The 20,184-nt window shown below is 39.9% G+C and overlaps 1 pseudogene across 1 annotated transcript; it reads right to left on the reverse strand.

Moving 5' to 3' along the window:
• Nucleotides 1-899: 899 nt before the first annotated feature.
• On the reverse strand, nucleotides 900-20,106 carry LOC113006341 (ATP-binding cassette sub-family C member 12-like; annotated as a pseudogene). The gene is made up of 30 exons (XR_013908594.1): nucleotides 19,975-20,106; nucleotides 16,214-16,350; nucleotides 15,941-16,087; nucleotides 15,445-15,592; nucleotides 15,033-15,260; nucleotides 14,369-14,542; nucleotides 14,277-14,278; nucleotides 13,978-14,123; nucleotides 13,591-13,739; nucleotides 13,268-13,375; nucleotides 11,534-11,761; nucleotides 11,386-11,457; nucleotides 11,137-11,261; nucleotides 10,221-10,293; nucleotides 9,825-10,028; nucleotides 7,954-8,088; nucleotides 7,680-7,785; nucleotides 7,391-7,488; nucleotides 6,711-6,814; nucleotides 5,693-5,875; nucleotides 5,310-5,536; nucleotides 5,084-5,221; nucleotides 4,751-4,940; nucleotides 4,581-4,670; nucleotides 4,269-4,458; nucleotides 3,050-3,209; nucleotides 2,890-2,968; nucleotides 2,624-2,737; nucleotides 1,268-1,432; nucleotides 900-1,198 (listed from the first exon to the last, which is right to left on the reverse strand). The product of XR_013908594.1 is annotated as an ATP-binding cassette sub-family C member 12-like (transcript).
• Nucleotides 20,107-20,184: the final 78 nt, after the last annotated feature.

The raw sequence follows: 20,184 nt of genomic DNA on the forward strand, positions 1-20,184 counted from the left end.
ATCTATGCCAAATATCTTTATATTAAAAACAAAACAACAATTTCAGATGTTTTACTCCAACTAGTAAATCTAATGTTAGCGATTTTGTTCTTTTTTAACTTCTAAGGCTCGGGATTAAAAGGTGAGGTGGTGGAGGAGACAACACATATACAGGGCACATGACAAAAGAAAAGCAAGCAATTTATCATTGTTAGTGGTTTACAAAACAAATGAAAAACTCAAAGATGTCACAACAAATAAAAATCTGCTAGCGCTAGCATAAATAAAACTCAGTTATTGGCTGAGTGACAGGTCCCGACCTCTTAGTTCCGCCCTTCACACCATCTGATCCTATTGGCTGAGTTCTGAGTCCTATAGCCAATGGATGCACTCAAGAGCATATATAAGCTGACTTTGTAATTGGTTTTAAGAATGTTGGGTGCTTTTGTGTATGCTGCTCTTCTTAGTTTGATCATTGTATTGGGGGATACAATGATTGTCATTCACGAATCCTCATATTTACTTAATAAATACTTTGTGTGTGTTTCAATAAGGAACCCAAATGACAGTTATTTACTTGCATTTCTGAACAGAAAAATAAAAATGTTTTAGTGGTCAAATTTTATGCTTGACTCATTTCAGACTTCTCAAACAAGTCCAGTCTGCCAGCCCACATTTTGGTAAACAAATCTTTTTAGCCACCACCGCGTCACTGAATGTTTACATTTGATTTAGTGCAGTTGTCCATTAACTGGTGGAATAAATTAAGATGCTATGCAATAACAGATGCATGCAAAAACAAGCAATAGGCTAAAAGCTAATAAGATGGGGATGTGTTTAACTCTTAAATTATGAATAATTTAACTCAACATTTTGTCAGCAACATTAGAATATAACTGCAGTAAGTTGGCAAAACATGGTTTTACAGTTTGTTACAACATTTTATTTACTGTAGATTTTTTAAAAACACAACACATTATAGATACACAATTATAGATTTAAACTTTAAAGACAAAGACAATAAAATAATTAACATTTTTAAATATACAGAATAGTCATTAAAATAGTAATCTAAATACATGTGCCTACTCCACAGATGTTCTTTGGTTTCAAGATTTACTTTGTTTCACAAATTTACAGTGTTTGAAGCAGTCAGCAGTAATGAGAACATAGAGAATGGCTTTTGCTTCAGTGTATTTGGATCATCCAACTCTGCCACCTGTCATATGGAGCAATTAGTAAGCATAAGATGACACAACATTAATCTGTGCATATTTGGGGTTGTTACCTGTCCATTGTCCATGACCAGAATACGATCTGCTTGCATCACAGTGCTGAGCCGATGAGCTATTGTGAGCATAGTGCTATTACGTAAGGCTTCTTGGATGGTGTTTTGGATCAGAGCATCTGTCTCTGCATCTATGGAGGCAGTGGCTTCATCCAAAAGAATGATCTGCTCAAGAAGAGGACAGACCATTAGTATAAGCAAAAACAGTTTTAAAGGAGGACAGCATGTCACAATACATAAAACGCCCATACTTTCTAAATACAAATGTGGCGATTAGCAATCTCATACAAATGAGACATTATAGAATAGTTTGAAGAACAGGTCCATAATAATCATAACCCTTAACCAATTTCAATTTGGCCTCTCATTCATTCACGGTCATGGGGCCCCATGAATTCGCGCCCTGGCTCAGACAGTCTCGGTCATCGTGTCCTTGGGCAAGACACTTCACCTGTTGCCTACTGGCGGTGGTCAGAGGGCCCGGGGGCGGCAGTGTCCGGCAGCCTCGCCTCTGTCAGTGCGCCCCAGGGCAGCTATGGCTACAGTGTAGCTTGCCATCACCAGTGTGTGAATGGGTGGATGACTGAATGTGGTGTAAAGCGCTATACAAATACAGGCCATTTACCATTCTCATTCACCTCTGGGCCATTTTGAGCATGGCTGCTAATTTTGGATTTCTGAAAAGTGCCATGATAAATCGGAGAAGTCCGTAAAAATAATTTTCCTTTGTCTTAAGTTATTTTTTTGTATTTTTTCCAAAGGAAGTTGGCCACAGGGTGGCAGACCTCTCCAACAGATACCGAGTGAAGATTATGTTGCAGTGGCCATGTAAAGAGGAAAAAACAGAAAGAAAATACTGGTGACTGCCAGTGGTGCCACTCAGCCTCCTAGCAGACACACCTATGTACAAATTTCAAAATCTTACATCACCTTGTTCTCAAGTTTTTATATTTATTTTTAGAAATTTGAGATTCAACTCCGTCTGAGATTTTTAGTAAATATGTCTATGGTCTCAATTTGACGCTCCTACGTCACCTCAATCTCAAGTAGCATTCAAACTTAGGTGTACATCCTGTCCATCTGCCCTGCGGAGTGACAACAATACCCTACCAGGCTTTTAAGGCTTAGGGGTACTTCTGAAGAGGAATCTAAACATTGTACTGATGACCTCAAGGGGAAAAAATTTAAATCAGGACAGATTTGCGATGTTTAAGGACAGTGCAGAGCATATTGACAGAGAGTCACAGGAAATTGCTTTGACTGGCATCAGTGAATGCAGTATGTGACAGCATTGTCCCAGCCAGGTGACAAATCATCAAGCCCACCCCCCCCCCCCCCAAAAAAGTGCACTCTGACCTTGGAGTTACGGAGTAAAGCTCTAGCCATACAGATCAGCTGTCTCTGGCCTACAGAGAAGTTTTCTCCATTCTCCATAACATGTGCTTCAAGCGTCCCCTCCAGCTTTGAGATCTGAGGAAACAAATCACATTACAGCTCCACTCCACTATCCTAATTCATAATGTATACAAACAAAGAGCAGAGAGAAAAAAAAAAAAAAAAAAAAAAAGGGGCTGTATAGGAATTTTAAATGTACCAACTTTTACGTTGCACTCAAAACATACCGAGTCCTTCATGTAGCTCTTCTCGAGCGCTGCCCAGATCTCCTCATCAGTGTATTTATTAAAGGGGTCCAAGTTGTACCTGCAGGGATGGGGGTCATTAGCCAGATACTGATCCACAGTGGTCAGACCAATGTGAGATTTATGGGTTGGCCAAGGTTACCTGACTGTACCAACAAATAGCACAGGGTCCTGAGGAATCACAGACAATTTGCTACGCAGGTCTTGCAGGCCAATTGACATGATGTCCACCCCATCTATCAGTATGGTTCCTGCTGCAGGCTCCACAAGTCTAAATAGAGCTACTCCTAAAGACGATTTTCCTACAGATGCAAACCGCAGATTAGAGTAGCTGAATTAACCTAAAACTGTTAAAATTTACATTAAAATGTGCTACATAAAATATCATTTGAAATCAGGAATATGGGAGGATTTAGAGTCAATCACTAAACTTTCAGCACAACCAGGTGTAGGCAGGGGTGCCATCTATCTTAGAGGGTTGGGGTGGGGGAATAATAGCAACAATAACAATTAAAAAAGAAAAAGCCCTCCTACCATTAACTAATCTTCTTTATTAACCAATCTTCATCTTAATTATAATCAGCTTATCTTTATTAACAAGTTATTTACCACGGGCCTTTAATGTGGCAGTAATTAAACCATTATTTAAAAGCCATCACTTGACCCAGCTATCTTAGAGACTGGCCTATAATTGGCTAACTTTATCTCAAAAATTCTTCAAAGTAAAACAGCAGTTTCAGTCAACTTTCAGAGCTCACAGTACAGAAATGGAACAAGTGAAGGTGGCAAATGGTTTTCTTCTGGCCTCTTACAGTCAACTCTTTGTTCTTGACTTGTTAGACCTCAGCGTTTGATGCTGATACAGTTCCACAGAGTTCTGTGTTGGGACCATTTCTGTTTACATTATAAGAGTTTCCCTTAGGCAGTGTTAGTATAAATAGCATACATTTTCATTGCCTGATGATACCCAGACTTATGAAGCCTGTTGACACACACCAAGTAATTAAACTACAGGAATCTCTTAAAGAAATTAAAACCTGGATCACCTCTAATTCCCTCTAAGTGCTTCTAAATTCAGAAAAAACTGAGGTTGTTGTGCACTGCCTTATCTTAGAAACATGGCCAGATACCCTGGATGACATTACCTTGGCCTCCAGTAACATTGAGGATATTAAACAAACTATGTAGGACTGCCTTCCTATATTTGCACACTCTAAGATTAAATTGTCTGTCTCAGAGTGATGTTGAAAAACGAGTTCATGTATTTATCATCATTTCTAGGGTGTATTGTTGTAAATCATCATCACCCAAAGACTAGATGAAATCAACAAGAGAAACAGCTACTGAACCCAGAGCCTTACCAGAGCCAGTCCTTCCCACGATCCCCAGCTTCTCTCCAGGTTGAATGTGGAAATCAATGCCGTTCAGCACAATTGGTGCATTCTCTCTGTACCTCATCTTATAGTCTACGAAGGTGATGCCCCCACTGCTAGGCCAGTTCTGTGGGATCTGAGTCTCCTTAACATGCCTGGGAGCCTCAGACCTACAATCCTGCAAACACAATTAAAAGTTTACAGGGATCAAGCAGATGGGTGTGTAGCATGTTTAATGAACTCTGGCCTTGGTCTCAGCAAAACAATGACAGGTGAATGATTTCAGGACATGAGTCTGACCGTGACATATTCCTGGAGCCGTTTCGCTGAGTCGAATCTTGCTTCCACTTCTATCGAGAGTCTGGCTACATATTGAAGCATGCCTGTCAACTGAAAATAAGTTTAAAAATTATGTAAATCCATGTCTGAAAAGCAAAATGAACATGGCTTCATGTGCTGTCCAAATGTACCTGCAAGGAATAGGATATCGCGAGGCCTTTCAAGGATGGACTGATTAAGTCATTACTGCTGAGCACTACAAAGAGAGCCACAAACAGCGTCGTAGTAGCAGCCATTAATTCCAGGCAGAAGGCGAATGCACGTGTGACAGCATTAAACATGAAAAGGTATTTGGAGTTGATATCAGTCAAGATATTGAACCTGTAATATAAAACAGGAGTTTTTGAACATCCCACTGTCCACAGTCACCCCGCCCCAAAGAAACATACAATTTACAATGTGTTGTATCAAAAACATTGCAAAAGCAAGAGGTGATAGCCTAGTAACAAATTTCAGAAACTTACTGTTCTATAAGGCTGTCTCTTCTACTATAGGCATGGATGGTGCTGAGGCCATGCAAAGTTGAGGTGGTTAGAGAAAACCATGGAGAGCGACTGATGTTTTCTAGATTCTTCATATGACGTATACTCCTCTGGAATACACTGCAGAGAAGGCACAGATATATAGTACCTTAGAGGACCTGTTACTTTCAGTAACTGTGTTTTATAGATTTAACCAGCATAAACTCACAAGACAGTGAAGGCAAGAAAAGCTGCCATAATAACTCCAACTACAAGCATGGCGGGGAAAATAACTGAGATGACAACAACTGTGGATGCGACGAGTAGAGAACACTGTAAGAAAGAGTCCATGACAAGAGGAAGGACAGTTTCCACTTCGTCTTGATCTTTAGAGAAACGATTTAGAAGTCGGCCCGTTGGAGTTGTGTCAAAGAAACTCATTGGACTATCAATAATCTGCAATAGGAAAACAAACAGTTCATCTGTAGCTAGTAAACGTTCCCAGTTTTGGATTCAATACATTTGTGATAAGTAAACCCTTATCCATATTTAAAATGACCATGTGTAATGGTGAGTAGCAGAGATTTCTATGGTGCTGAGAATTCACAGTACCTTTTTGAACAGCATGTCATGGAATTTGCAGGAGGCCTTCAAGGTGAAATAAGTGTCGATTATGGATTTCACAATGGAAAGTACAACAATGACAACCACTGTTGCAGCATAAATAACCTGGTAGAAGTGAAGGTGTGGATTTTGAGAGATTTCTCCCTGGACTGCAGTTGTGTTACTGGATGACTTGGAAATAAAAACATAAATTAATAAAAAAAAAGAAAAGTTAGTGAAGTCAGACAAAGTCATTGTATACATAAACGAATGATTAAATATCATTTCCTAAAACTAGAAATAAGCAGAATTTGAGGAGTCCGAAACAGTTTTTCGCTTGCTACATCTGCCAGGCTTGGTCTATAATGTGTGGCTCTCTGGATTTTAAATCACGATACTTCTCACTCAAGTTCTTGACACTCAGACATACAAAGTTACCACAGGATTTCATCTCCTGCTTTGTGAGCATCAAATACTTTTCCTCAAGATTTCCTCAAACTGATTTCTTATGGTTCAGGGATGACGCTTACTCAAGTGACAGCTAAAACCCTTGCTGAAATTTTTATACTGTCTTCAAGCTGAAAGATGACCCTCAGGCATTCCAAGTATTTTAAGGGGCAAGTGCATGGAAACTAGAGTGAGTGTGTAATGACCAAAACTAAGTGACAAAACCAACAGAAGATCAAAACATCAAGTTGTTTCAATGAGAAATGCTTGGACTAGGCCAAAATAAACATTTTCAAAAATAACTGGCAATTAGAAAAAAACTTGATTGCTGATGAAGCCAACCTTGAGATATTGGCAGTAGGTGGAGCGTGTAAGTGTGGACCAGCAGGAGAGCTAGAAGACCAATGAGTGATGATGTAACATCAACTCAGCTTTACGTAGCAAAATGTAAATACAGAAAGAGTTTATCTTGCACAACAGCCACAAAAAAGGCATGACTTCTTACCCTCTTGTGAGTTGAAGGCTCACAGAGAACTATTTCAACGTGTGTGACAGTGATAAGGAATGAAATAATTCTCACCCCATCACCACTTGCCATCCAGAAGCTAAACCACCAATTGCTGAAGACTGTGGATCCTGCCAACAGGAACATATTCAGGAGGATAATGAAAGAAACTGTGTAGCCTGTAACAACAATGAGCAGTTTATGCATCACAAGTTTGGCTGTGCATTATTGCTCATAATAATGTATCCACAAGCATATGCAGCATTGGGAAACAGGAGTTAGAGGAAGAATTTACAGTGTACTCAGTGGTAGTTATATGGGGGGGAAAACAAATGAAAGCTACTGATCAATATGTTATGTTGACTTGAATTGTAATATCTGACAGATTCTCTTGTTTGCTCTAAACAACCAAAGTCTGGAGTAGTTCTTGGTCTTACAAATCTATTCTTGTGAAGCGTTGTAGTGGTTTATCTTCTTTGAGACTACAATTCTTGACTTTGCCAAGTTGTTAACAAGTGTCTTGGCAGTTGTGAGGGGATGTTTAGAACCCAGTATATATAGCCAAGCTTGTTTGACACCAGTAAAAAGGCTAATATCGAATCCTTTATTTTAAAGTTAAAAATAAATTAAAAACTGACATGCAATAACTTTCTGTGCATTGATAAAAAAAATTTATAAACAAAAAAACATTTAAAATGAAAATATGCAATTTAATTTCATACATAACCCCAACATTCCATGTGTGAATAACAGACCTCCAAGTGCCTGGGAGTATGTGCAGTATGTTCTCCAGGAGATGGCACCTTTGTAGAGGACTCCTGACTCACTAGCTGATTACCAGCTGGGACAGCGGCTTAAAAAACAAAAACAAACAAACAAACAAACAAACAAACGTATCATTATAGAATGAAAAAGAAAAATACATTTTTATTAGCTGACATCTAATATCTGAATAAATTTATTTATTTTTTATTTTTTTTAAACTTGCTCTTCAGGGAAAATATGTCAGTTTAAATCAAATGTTTTTCTTCCATGTTTTCACACCAGGATTCTCAGTGCCAGTGCTTGCACAATGTCTGAGGTCAATCTCTTCCAACTGGCCATCAATAAATGATGCTAGTGCCATGTCCCCAGCTTTCTTTTTCTTGGCCTGACAGAAGAAAAATAAAAATAAATAAATATATATCAAGGACAGTCTTACAGCTCAGTCTGGATAAGCTTAAAACATTGACACTTATGGAACGCACACTTTGTTTTACAGTCAATTTTGTTTCAATAATAAGGACAGTAATAGAACCATGATACATGACACCCTTACTTTGGACTCTTCCATCTGGTAGGTACTGATGAGCTGAGTATAGCGTCCATTGGCTCTCATCAGATCCCTGTGGTTTCCAGACTCCCATACTGTTCCATTGTCCAGAACCAGGATCTCATCACAGAACTCCAAATACTAAAAGCCACAAGAAAGAACAAATTATCAAAACCAGCTCAACTCTGGTTAGAGCTCTAAACAGTTGTGTGCGTTACTGGCATGTGACAAATCCTTATTCTTTGGAAAAATTGCACCTTACAACTCATGAGCAAAATATGTAGGTTTTCCATACGTACTCAGGTATGTTTCTTTAAACCAGAGCTTCCCAAAGTGTGGGGCCCGCCCAATATGAAAAGGGGGGGGGGGGAGGAAGAAGAAGAAGAAAAGAACGTTTGGACGCTGCTAGCATAATGGACAGGTTTTTTGACGGGGCTCTCACACAAACGCAAAGCAGGAGATGAAGCATCGCTGAATATGTTTCCAAACCAACTTCATTCTAAGCCAAAGACTAGAAAATATGGTGAAGCATATCTGCCATTTGGTTTCACCTGCACAAGTGCCGAGGTAGCTCTCCCCTGCAGAATTGGTTTTCCCTGCGTCGGGAGGATGCGCTGGGCTCTCCAAATCACAGACAAACAGTATCCCACATTCTTGATTTTTTAGTTCACAAACGCTTGCTGTAATGACTAACTACTCCTGACATTTTGGAGATGTTAGCTCTTTATACAGTAAAGTTACAGCGGGATACAAATAATATCAGGTCGTTCCTGCCACGATTTGTTCTCTCGGTTCAAATCACAGACAAACAGTATCCCACAGTTGTTTATGTTTTTGAACCCATTTTGCACAAAGAGGCATCTTTTGAAAAATGTATTGATAGCAATGTTGAATATTATTACACAGGAAACGGAAACAAGTAAAATAATTACACCGTGACGCCTCTGCCTTTCTAAATGGAGGGACATGTAACTGCAGTAACCTGCAGATAGAGACAAAATACTCTTAATCTGACTATCTTCCATTCTGCAATTCATCTCATGTAAACAATAACGTGGCGCACAGCGTGACGTGAAAAAAGGCACACACCTTTGACGTTGTGTGACAAACTCCGTATTCCTCGTTCACATGTAAACGCAAAAAAGGAGTTTAAAAAAAAAAAATCTCAGTTTTCAGTGATTCGAAACCCCGTTTACGTGTGGACAAAAGGCCCAAACGTCCAGAAACAGCTGTGTTTTCAAAAATACCCATGTAGGTGTGGACGTAGCGTACAAGAGTTCGTAGTTTATTTCATTGCTACCTGTAATTTATTGCAGATTACTTGCATTTGCTTAATCGTTTACTAAATGTTTGAGGTGTGAAATAAACCGCAATGAGTTTGGAAACAAAATATGAGTGTGTGTGTGGTTGGAGGATGTTTTTGTGCGGGGGGGAGCAACAGTTTTCTTGTAAAACAAAGGGGGGCCCAGTAAAAAAAGTTTGGGAACCACCGCTTTAAACGATAGCCTGTTTTCCCATTAGTACCTACTCTGATTGACTTGCAGTTTTCAGTTAGGCCACAGTACCTGCTTGCCTGGGGTTAATCCGAGCAGGTACTAAAATGTGACGTTGTAACACTGCATGGGACCGATTGGCTGGCAGCAGCAGGTATATTTCTTGCCTTGACATCCATCTTTTTTGTAGCATTCGTGTTGTATATTAATTACGTCACCGGACACTTAGACGCTTTGGTATGACGACAACCACGCATGTAGTACCAGATTACAATGGAAAACCAGTCGATCCGAGGCGAGTCAGAGTAGGTACTAAAGGAAAAGGTGCTTTTGAGCCCAGACAGCCCAGTCTCCACTACATAATAATTGAATACGTTTTCCTACCTGGAGCTCATGTGTAACCAGTATGATGGATTTTCCTCTCAGCTCTTTCTTTATACATTCTTCAAAAATGTGTTTCCCCACATAAGCATCAACAGCAGATAGTGGGTCATCAAGGAGGAAAATGTCCCTGTTGGAATAGACCGCTCTTGCCAGGCTGATTCTCTGCTTCTGTCCCCCTGATAGATTTAGACCCCGCTCTCCAATCTGCCCACAAAAAGGATATTTATAATATTGTGAACTTTTGATTAATACTAAATTACAATTTAATCCTTCCACTTTATTGTAGCATCAATTTGCAAGCTTGAGTTACATCTTAAGTGAGTGGGGTAAATAAATACACTTAAAAACCCCTGTGTCGGTGTGTGACACTCCCCTGTTGGTCTGGAAAGCACTCACTTCAGCTTGGTCACCATATTGCAGGATGCTTAGGTCAGCTCTGAGGCTACAGACATCCACAACTCTGTCATATCTGTTGGGGAGCAGTACAAGGCAACAAACTGGTTAATACTATAGCGAAGTATATTTTAATAGGATGGGAGCTAGTCATTTATTCAGCCAATTATAACTTGTGGGTGACTGCGGCTCAGTTAGCAGAACAAGAGGTCACTGAATTTAACCCGAGTTCCTCGACATACTGAACCCCTAGTTGCCCTTGATGCATCCATCAAAGGGTGAGTGAGTGTCTAAGAATGTTATAAATGAAGAATGTTAAACACTGTATAAATGTGTATGTGATTGGATGTGTGCAAGAACAAAATGCTTTGTGTGCTCACCTGAATAGAAAGGTGTTACAGAAGTTCCAGTCCAATTTACCAATTGCTGACAGTAAAGCATGACCAAAATCATTTAACAAGAAAAAGGATTTCATGCAAAATGTTGCATTAAATGTATCAATTCAGTTATGCTATTTTGACATATTTTAAAGGACTGCTATTAATTTATTCCTAAACCGTTTTCCCCTCAGCAGCAGTTTATGGAAATCTGATTTTGAAACAAAGTGAATTGATAAAGTTTACAGCAAACACTGGTTCCTAGCCAAGCTTTTTACCATCTCTGGCAGTAGAGGTGATACTGTCAGAAAACCAAGAGGACCTCATTTTGGTTGACTATGAACCTTCCACCAACATTTCAGAATGTCAAAATAAAAACCGTTAGAAGTTCCATGGAAGGTATCCAACTTGATTTTTTTGTGCCTCCCAGGGCAGATTGGGGACATGCAGTTCGAAAGGGCCTCGATTAACTATACAGACAAAGTGGTGGTTGACAAGGAGGAGATGGCAGCCATAAATGCAAGAAGATGGATTTAACTTACCTGGTCTGATCAAAAGGTTCCCCCATGAGAATATTTTCTCGAACAGTTCCATGAAAAATCCAGGCCTGCTGGCAAACGTACGCAAATGTCCCATCAGCTGTGATGGAGCCCTGAAGAAGGTACATCTAAAAGGAAAGTGAGCAGGCCAAAAAACTAATGTCACTGTAATGTAAAGTTAGAAATAGTAAAAACATAATGTGAATAAATGCAGACAGATACAAAACAATAGAGCATACAAAAGAAACAAACCTGCTCCAAAATGCTGCAAATCAGTGACGTCTTTCCGCTACCCACATTCCCGCAAACACCAAGCAGTTTTCCCTTCAGGAAATATCACAGAGATAATCATTTCATATCCAGCAGAGTCTTGATAACTTCAGTTATTATTTGATCACACCTTGGGTAGTGTAAAAGAGATGTTTCTGAGGGTTGGTAAGGTCTCAACATTTTCATTCGGAGAAGGCACGTCCATATTGTGTTCCGTCACCTCATTAGCTGCTCTGGGCGGTGACTCTGACTGGCTGCGTTTGGTCCATGAAAGTGTAGCATTTCTCATCACTACAGCAGAATTACTGCCTGCTATCTGCGTCAGGTAAGGCTCAGGATTCTGGATGAGTAAGATTTTCTGAAACAGTCACAGTGCATTTACATCATTCAGGTTTTTACCAATTTTGCTTTTCAGATTTCTAAGATCCATGGCAGTAACAACTTTAACAAAACTAAAAAGATTATGAATTAAAATACTGTACTGCAAGTCCTAAAAGCATCATGATTAATACAAATCCAGCTTGTGATTAGCAGCATGGCCTTTTTCACTGGTTTGTAGAGGACAAGATTTGGAGAGGTTCACATGAGTGTGTGGTGAGTGTGAGACTACTCCTTTACATTTAGTCTGGCATCAATGCAAAAGGAATAATGAAATTCAAAAAGGACACATAATAACTATGACTCTACCTAAAGTCTGTGGCACAGGTATGGTAGGGAAACAAGTCAAAGTGTGGCCACAGGGTAGGTCTGCAGGGCAAACTTAGCTAGGTCAGCAGTTATCTTATCCTATAGACAGGCATTCTACTCTTTTTTACAATGGTAAGCAACATTTTGATGTTTAGTGGTATTGTACCATCCCCTGATCTGACTGGATGAGCTCCATCAGGTCATCTTGACTGTGTCTACATGTCTAAATGAGTTGCTGCCTTGCAAAACCAATTATTTTCCATAGAAATACTTCACAAGTAAGCAATGCTTAAATTGTACTTATATTACAATAGTGATAAAAGTGTGTCTGAAGGTTCTCAGTCATCGTAGTCTAAGGAGCTTGGAAAGAAAAGTGTCTGGACTTCTTTAAGTTGCTTGAACGCGTTTCACCTCTCATCCGAGAAGCTTCTGGGCCAGGATGTAAAGGACAAAGGTCACTCTTTCAAGGATGCCAATGTTCACATTTTGGAAATAGAGGACAGATGTTTGAAAGAGGAGTGAAAGAAGCCATCTATGTCCACTGTGCCCACTCACATCCTGGGCTATTTGACCTCAGGAAATCCCATGATAGGGTGGGGCTAGGTTTCACAATGAGCTCACCCGAAAGGTTCTCAGTCATCCAGGTCATCGTAGTCAAAGGAGCTTGCAAAGAAAAGCGTCTGGACTTCTTTAAGTTCTTTAAGTGGTAGAAACGTTTCGTCACTCATCCAAGTGACTTCTTCAGTCTCAGCTGACTGCAGGTTTCCCCAAGTTTATAAACAGTACATTTGCATAATGACTGAAACCAGCCCACTGAAGGAACAATGGGCTGGGAGGTCAGTTCCTTAATCTTAATTATGCAAATTCTCATGACCATTGATCATTTGGGGGTTTCATTATCCCTCTTGGGGGGGACACTCCCACAGGGCTTAAATCTGGGACTCTCCACCATTTGACCCTAGAACTGAAGAAGCTTCTCAGATGAGAGGTGAAACGTGTTCAAGAAGTCCAGACACTTTTCTTTCCAAGCTCCTTAGACAGTGATAAAAGTGTATTAAAGAAAACTTAATAATGAACAGAAAGACCATAACAAGTGGAAACGCTACTACTACTACTACTACTACTACTACTACTACTACTACTACTACTACTACTAGAACCAAAAAGAAGAGCTTACCCTAAGTTGTTTTAGTGACACAAAAGCATCAGTGAGGGCCTTCACAGCAATCGGCATGAGAGCAAAGGTGAACCTCATGGAGGTGAAGATGGCAACAACAGTAAAAGCCTGGGAAGAAAATATTGCACTATAATCTCACAACACAACAATCCTCAATTTATATGTTAGACCTTTTCTGTCAGTAGACCAAGCCTTCTTACAAAATTCTCGCAGTTTTCTTCTCAGTTCATCTCTACTCACAACTTCTCCAAATCACCGAGTGGAAATGCTAACAGAGGCTGTGTTACTGCATAATATTGTTACAGAGCTGTGCTACTACTTACATCAGATGTTTTCAGTGGTAACCCCAACAAAGTGTGGATGAGAAAGGTGAAAACAGTGGCAATGGTGCTGATGGCCATGGTCAAGCTGCCATTAATAATCTGGATTTCAAGGATCTTCTGTACTAGTTTCTTTTCAAGTTTCCTCAACTCTGTAAGAAAGAAAGTTTGTTTACCTAGTCTGCTACTTTCATCATTCTTTGTAGACGCACCCTAACACACATCCATAGCACTCAAACATTTCACATCATCTCTTTTGCATCTAGTAACAAGATTACATGCCTGATTTTGTATCCAAACAAATGGGAGTCTATAAATAATGCGTGTGATATGCGATATTACTAGATAAATGGAAAGTGCTGCCAAATGGGAAACAGCTGCTCAATTTACCTGCAATTTTCATCTCAAAAGATTCTTGCCAGGCGTACATCTTGATTAGCTTAATGCTGTTGAGAATCTCAGTCATTGTATGAACACGTTTGTCTTTTATTACCATTGCTTTTGTCTTGAATACATTTGTGAGATATGCCAAGATACTAGAAAAGAAGAAGAAAAAATGATTAGTCCCCTGATTGCCAAGATTCCAAAAGTAGAAGGTAAGGGTATTCCTCAATGATGACTTAGACCTCACAGCACAGGTTTCAGCATATTACGTTTGGGCAAATTCTTTCATAGTTTATCTACATTACAACTTTACATTACAACATTGACTGTAATGCTTACCTCAATCAGAGCCCTTTTTGTATTTATCTATCTCACTTTATTAACTTCATGTACATACCTCAATGGGAATACAGATGACGTAGATGAGGACTCCAATAATTGCAGTGTAGCCCAGAATGTTCCAGGCATAACAAATGCCCGCAACAAAGAGTACAGGGGTGGACATCACAAAGCTCCCATTCACAACTGCCTCAAAAACATTGTGTCCAACATTTGTCAAAATATTAAGAATCTAGATGAAAGAAAAATGAGAAAACGAAACCTTATATTTCACCTGTTTTTCATAATACACCAAATGTGAGAAGATTTACTGAAAAAGTATCTTATTGTCTCATGCATTTCTTTAGGATGAAACAAATCTTAATATTAGACAAAAATTACCAAAATAAATACAAAGTGTTTAAATTGTGCTTTAATTTATGAAGGTGAAGTTCTCCAAATGTACCTGTCCATACATGAAAAAGTGATAGGTGGTTATGCCACCCTTGAGAGGAAGAACCGCAATCAAACATTTGTAATAATGGGAATGAGTCCCGAAGGAATTTTGGCCCACTCTTCTCAACAGAATTGTTGTAATTCAGCCACATTGGAGGATTTTCAAGCATGAAAGACTTATTGATGCCAACACATCTCAGTTAGATTCAAGTCTAGACTTTGACTAGGCCACTTTTCACAGCAGTGCAGGTAAAGTGAATTCTCTGTGTGTGTAAACCAGTCTTTACCTCTCCGTTTGACATGTCGCCAAGTACTCGCAGAGATGTGACTTTCTGGAAGCCCAAAGAGCATAAGGCACCTTTCAGTCTGATGGCCGTACGCAGTGTTAATGCCCACTGCAAGGATATCATGGAAGTTTTGAGAAACTCTGTGGTGAACAAAGCAAAGGCCAAACCAACACCACTGGTTTCTCCTGGGTCGCAAACGTAGTCTAAGATCTTATAAACGACGACCGCCTGAAGGGACAGACAAAATGCTTGATACACTTCAGAGAGTAGAAATTCTAAAAAAGCGATTAGAAACTGTTTACAGAGTATGAACCACTATTTCTTGAAGTCAAATTTGATTTATAATAAATAAAACATTTAGGCAAACATCAGAACGTCACAAAGTCTGAAAATACAGATGACGACAACTCACCGGCCCCAAAAAGGCCGCCACCATGGCAAGAATGGAAACGAGGGCGGACAGAATCAGTCTAGTTCTTTGAAAACGAAGAGTCACCCGAATCAGTGAGGCATTCTCCAAGCCTCTCCTTGCCACTTCTTCATTCCATAGCCTCTGGAGCCTGCAAAACACTCACAATCAAATCATGTACACTAAAAATTGTCTAGCATTTAATTTTGACAAGTCAGCCTCATTCCTTTGACTTATCTTCAAGGTGCAAATTTCAGCAGCTACATTAATGGTGCGTCATGTCCCAAGCAGACCTACTTTGGGTTTCTGTCTATTCCTCTTAATATTTCTAATAAAGCCCTTTCTTTGTTCCTCGTTGTGCATCATCTCTTTCGTCTGAGGTTTCTTTCCCACATGCTTGTTTACCCCCTTTGTAAACAAAATGCATCATCCATTGAAATGTTAGATTCTGCGAATGCCTTAAACAACAACCGAAAAATGTGAATCTGCAAAGAGAGACCTTTTTGCGCTAATGTCTGCTACATCAAAAGGAGACAGGTGTAGGTCGGATGTATCCAGCCCATTCTTGAACATGGCCCACATTTTGGGGATCATCCACAGAAAGACTGAAGATGATATTAAACCTGCATTATCTACAGCGTGGGACCTGGACAAGACAAAAAAAGCAAAAGCAAATGAGTACTGTACAAGGAAGACATTCTATATCAAAGAAAGTAACTTATTTGGCAGACAGGTTACATTTAGCAATTTCTCTTTCATCAATGAAACTGACTCTGGTGAGGAACAGCGGAAGGGTATAAGGGTCTCCAAGCTCCGTCGGTATTTTCCAAATGGGCAAGGATGGGGTATTTCCCTGTTGTCATTATCTGTATCTTCTGAGGCAAGAGACACAGGTCCCAATTCTTCTCCCTAAAGAGGCAGAAAAACAAAGACAGACAGAAAGGTGTATAAGCTCAGTCCAAGTAACAAATCTGGAAACAAAATGAAAAAAAAGACATCTAAACTAACTAACAATTAATTGTACTTCCTAATTACAATTTTAGTAGATATGGAAACATGATCAGAAAACATAAAACTAACTACCTTGTCATGTCCTAAACAACCAAAATTAATCAAACTGACACAAGTGAAATTATTTAAACATTTTCCAAGCAGAGAAAAAAGTGAACACCTATTTTTATTTATACTACATGCAAATCAAACAGCTCTTCATCGTGTTATTACGCCATGCTCTCCTTTTCTTTGATTTAATTTTTGTCCCTTTATTTATTTATTCATTTCTTTATTTATTTAAATGCAAGCAGCCCTTCCCCGGCGACGTAAGCAAAACCCAGAGAACTGGGCTGCTCAGGTCGATGACACGTATCCCATACGGAAGCAGCCACTTACTGACTAACACTGCACAACAGAATTGTTAAAGTATTAATTTTAATTTCAATTCAGGTTAGATTTTTTTTGTGCGCAACGCAGATTTTCTGTGCGCAGAGACCGTGCCAGCAGTGCGCAATTGCGCAGCTTAGAGGGAACATTACTGGTGTTTAGTTTTTGGTTTGTGTGAGTATGGCCCCATCTACATCGCTCAGCTCGGTGTTGTGCCAAAACACCGGGCCTGTTCTAAAAACAAAGCTCAGCGCTCCCAAAGCGTCTTGTCATTACGCGGCTTCACTAAAACCACCAACTTTCAGGAAGCTGGTTCACGACTAGGGATGGGTATCGTTTAGGTTTTATCCGATACCGGTGCCAAATCGGTACTTTTGAAACGGTGCCGGTGCTTAAACGGTGCTCGAACCGGTGCTTAAAGAATGGAGAACACAAACTTTGTCCAAAAACCTCTCATGTTCAGCTGGGTTTTTTTTGTAAAAATATAACAATGTTAGCCTTTTCTGCAGCTATGTGGCATATATGGCATCACTCTTGGCTGGAAGCAGTGCTTAAACAATGGAAAAAACACAAACTTTGTCCAAAAACCTCTCATGTTTAACTGTTTCCCACTTTTTCTTTGGTCATTTTAGCCTTTTTGGCCAGGGTGAAGGGAGTATCTGCCATCAAACAAGAAGACAGCCGCATGTAGCTATGATGATGTTTGCTAGTTCACCTTACATGCATTAATGTAATAGTGGTTAGCCTACTCAACGTAAATTACACACGAACAACATTAAGCTACTCATGCAGAGAAGAACGGCTGCTGCTGCATCATCATCCTCATCATTTCTGCTACACTGGCAGGGCTAGGGGCCAGGACTCTATTCTTCGGGTTTTTGGGGGATGTTGCTCCGGGTCCGATAACTGGCAACCCACCCAACGTGCACGGTGTGAGGTCTCGCAGCAAGCTATCAAATACAGCGCATTTCTCGGCTTTTAAAAAAAAACGCGATGTGTCGCCAGCTGTTTAATCGGATTCTTGGTGTTACCTCCTTTGACAGTATCACAGTATCAGCTTAAAGCACTTGTTGCAGGCTGCTGAGTTTGCATATTTTGCTGTGAAGTACAGCCAGACTTTTGACCGCTTCGCCTTGGGCATTTTTAATCTGTAGTAGTGATGGGTCGTTCGCGAACGAAATGGCTCTTAGAGCCGACTCTTTGACGTGAACGACGCGAGCCGGCTCCTTATCGCGAGCCGTCACGTGGGGTTTTTTTTTTTTCTTTCTCTCAGCCTCTCTCTCGCACTTTTTTTCCGCTTCACTCTGCACGCGAGCCTTGTGCTTTACGCTGGGCAGAGGGGGAGGGGCGGTAGTTACACTCAGTAGCACAGGAACAGAGCCAGAGAGAGAGAAAGAGAGGCAGGGACAACAACATTAGAAAGGTATAGTAATCATCCACAACTATTTTCGGTTGCAGATGATAAAGGATTGAGAAAGTTTATTCATGCAGGTCCATATGACAGAGAATATGCATGTTCTTTTAGTTTTCATATTATAATTTATATTTAATTGTGTTGTGGTTTGCAGTGTTTTGTGTTCTTTTCACTTTAAATTTGTGAAAGGAAAAAGCTGAAAATTTAAATAGTTAAAACTTGAAATGTGAATAGTTGATTTTTGTATTATATGATTTATTTATTACATTTTATGTGGAGTGAATAAATAAAAGTATATTTACGGTGGCCCCTAGAGACAAAGCACATACAAACTTCAAATCACGTACGAACTCTGAAGCATGTACAAACTCCAAAACACGTAAAAACACGTACAAACTCCAAAACACGTAAAAACACATACAAACTCCGAAGCACGTAAAAACTCAGAAGCATATAAAAACTCAGAAGCACATAAAAACTCAAAACACGTACAAAAGACAACAGAAGTGCTCCAGGATGCTGGGCGCAGTGTTGAGCCTTTGTTATCTTGTGGCTACACAAGCCAGCAAGTACCAACAACCGGATTTGGTGTGTGGTAATAACAGGTAAATGAACTTTTTTAAAAATTATTTGAATATATATATGAGTGCCTGTGTATAAATACACAAACAATACACACATGCTTTCAATTGTGTAATTTAAGTGATCTAGTAGCTCTGCTTTGGAAGTTCAGTTCATGCTAGAAATGTGTTTTGGAGTTTGTACGTGTTTTGTCTCTAGGGGCCACCGCATATATTTATATATAAACATATATAAATAAAACCACTTGTTTTTACGTTAGTAATTCCTTTTGTGCATAATTTTATATTATTGTTAATAATAAATTAATTAAAGCAACAAAACAACCTGAAGAGCCGGTTCGGAGCCGAAAGAGCCGGCTCTTTTTAGTGAGCCGAACCGAAAGAGCCGGGTCTCTAAAAAGAGCCGGAAATCCCATCACTAATCTGTAGCTCTGCTCTAACAGAACGTACGTACCTGGCCCCGCCTACTATCCTCGGAAACGTAAAATGATTGGCTAGAAGTGTATCACAGCTCAGGAAAAAAAAGCACCGAAATGTGCGCTGCTTTTCGGTCTGGTTACTACCGTTTATGTCAGAACCGGTGCCATCATGGCACCGGACACCGGTACCCATCCCTATTCACGACTCAGCAAATCAACGGTTGGTTTTCCCAATTTAGCCACGAACACGTTCACACAAAGGGGGGTCGCTGCTGGCAGGATATAACCAATCACGAACAGGGACAGGATCAGAGAACTTTCAGAAAATTAGAATTGCAGGCCCGCAGATTAAAAGCACTAGTTGCTGCAAAAAAAAAAAAAAAAACAACAACAACAACAAAACTATTTCGACATAGTCACATAAGAAATAAATCAGAGTACACCCCGATCATGCACATTCCCAGCGATTTTAAATACCATTAAGGAGCTTCTCGAAGCCGCTGTCCTGGCAATAAAGCACTAGTAAGTGTAATTACAGGAACAACTCCATTATTTATATTTATTCTTGCAATTTTTCCTTATGCAATGGATGTTTAGTTTCAATATTCCAACAAAGAAATTCTTCAAACTGCGGCCTTTCTGTTGTAAGCAACAGGTTGTCTACAAGACTTCAGTGCGCTTTTAGGGTCATGCTCGTGCAAAAATCAAAGGGATAACACGGTCTCTCAAGACCTCTTACCCCCCACACAACCAAGTCCGCAGGATGCTCCACACGTGCCGACGCCATCTTCCGTGAGAGGTGATTGGTCTGTAGGCGGCGCTTTTATACTAATCGATCGATCTGCAGAGGTTTGGTAATAAGGCTACCTTATCTGTGAGCTACATGGTCTTTAAAGCTATGTAGTCTTTTGCAACAGACAAGTGACTTTGGGAGGGATGTATCATCAGC

The sequence above is a fragment of the Astatotilapia calliptera genome, chromosome 1 (assembly GCF_964374335.1).
Source record: "Astatotilapia calliptera chromosome 1, fAstCal68.1, whole genome shotgun sequence".
NCBI lineage: Eukaryota > Metazoa > Chordata > Actinopteri > Cichliformes > Cichlidae > Astatotilapia > Astatotilapia calliptera.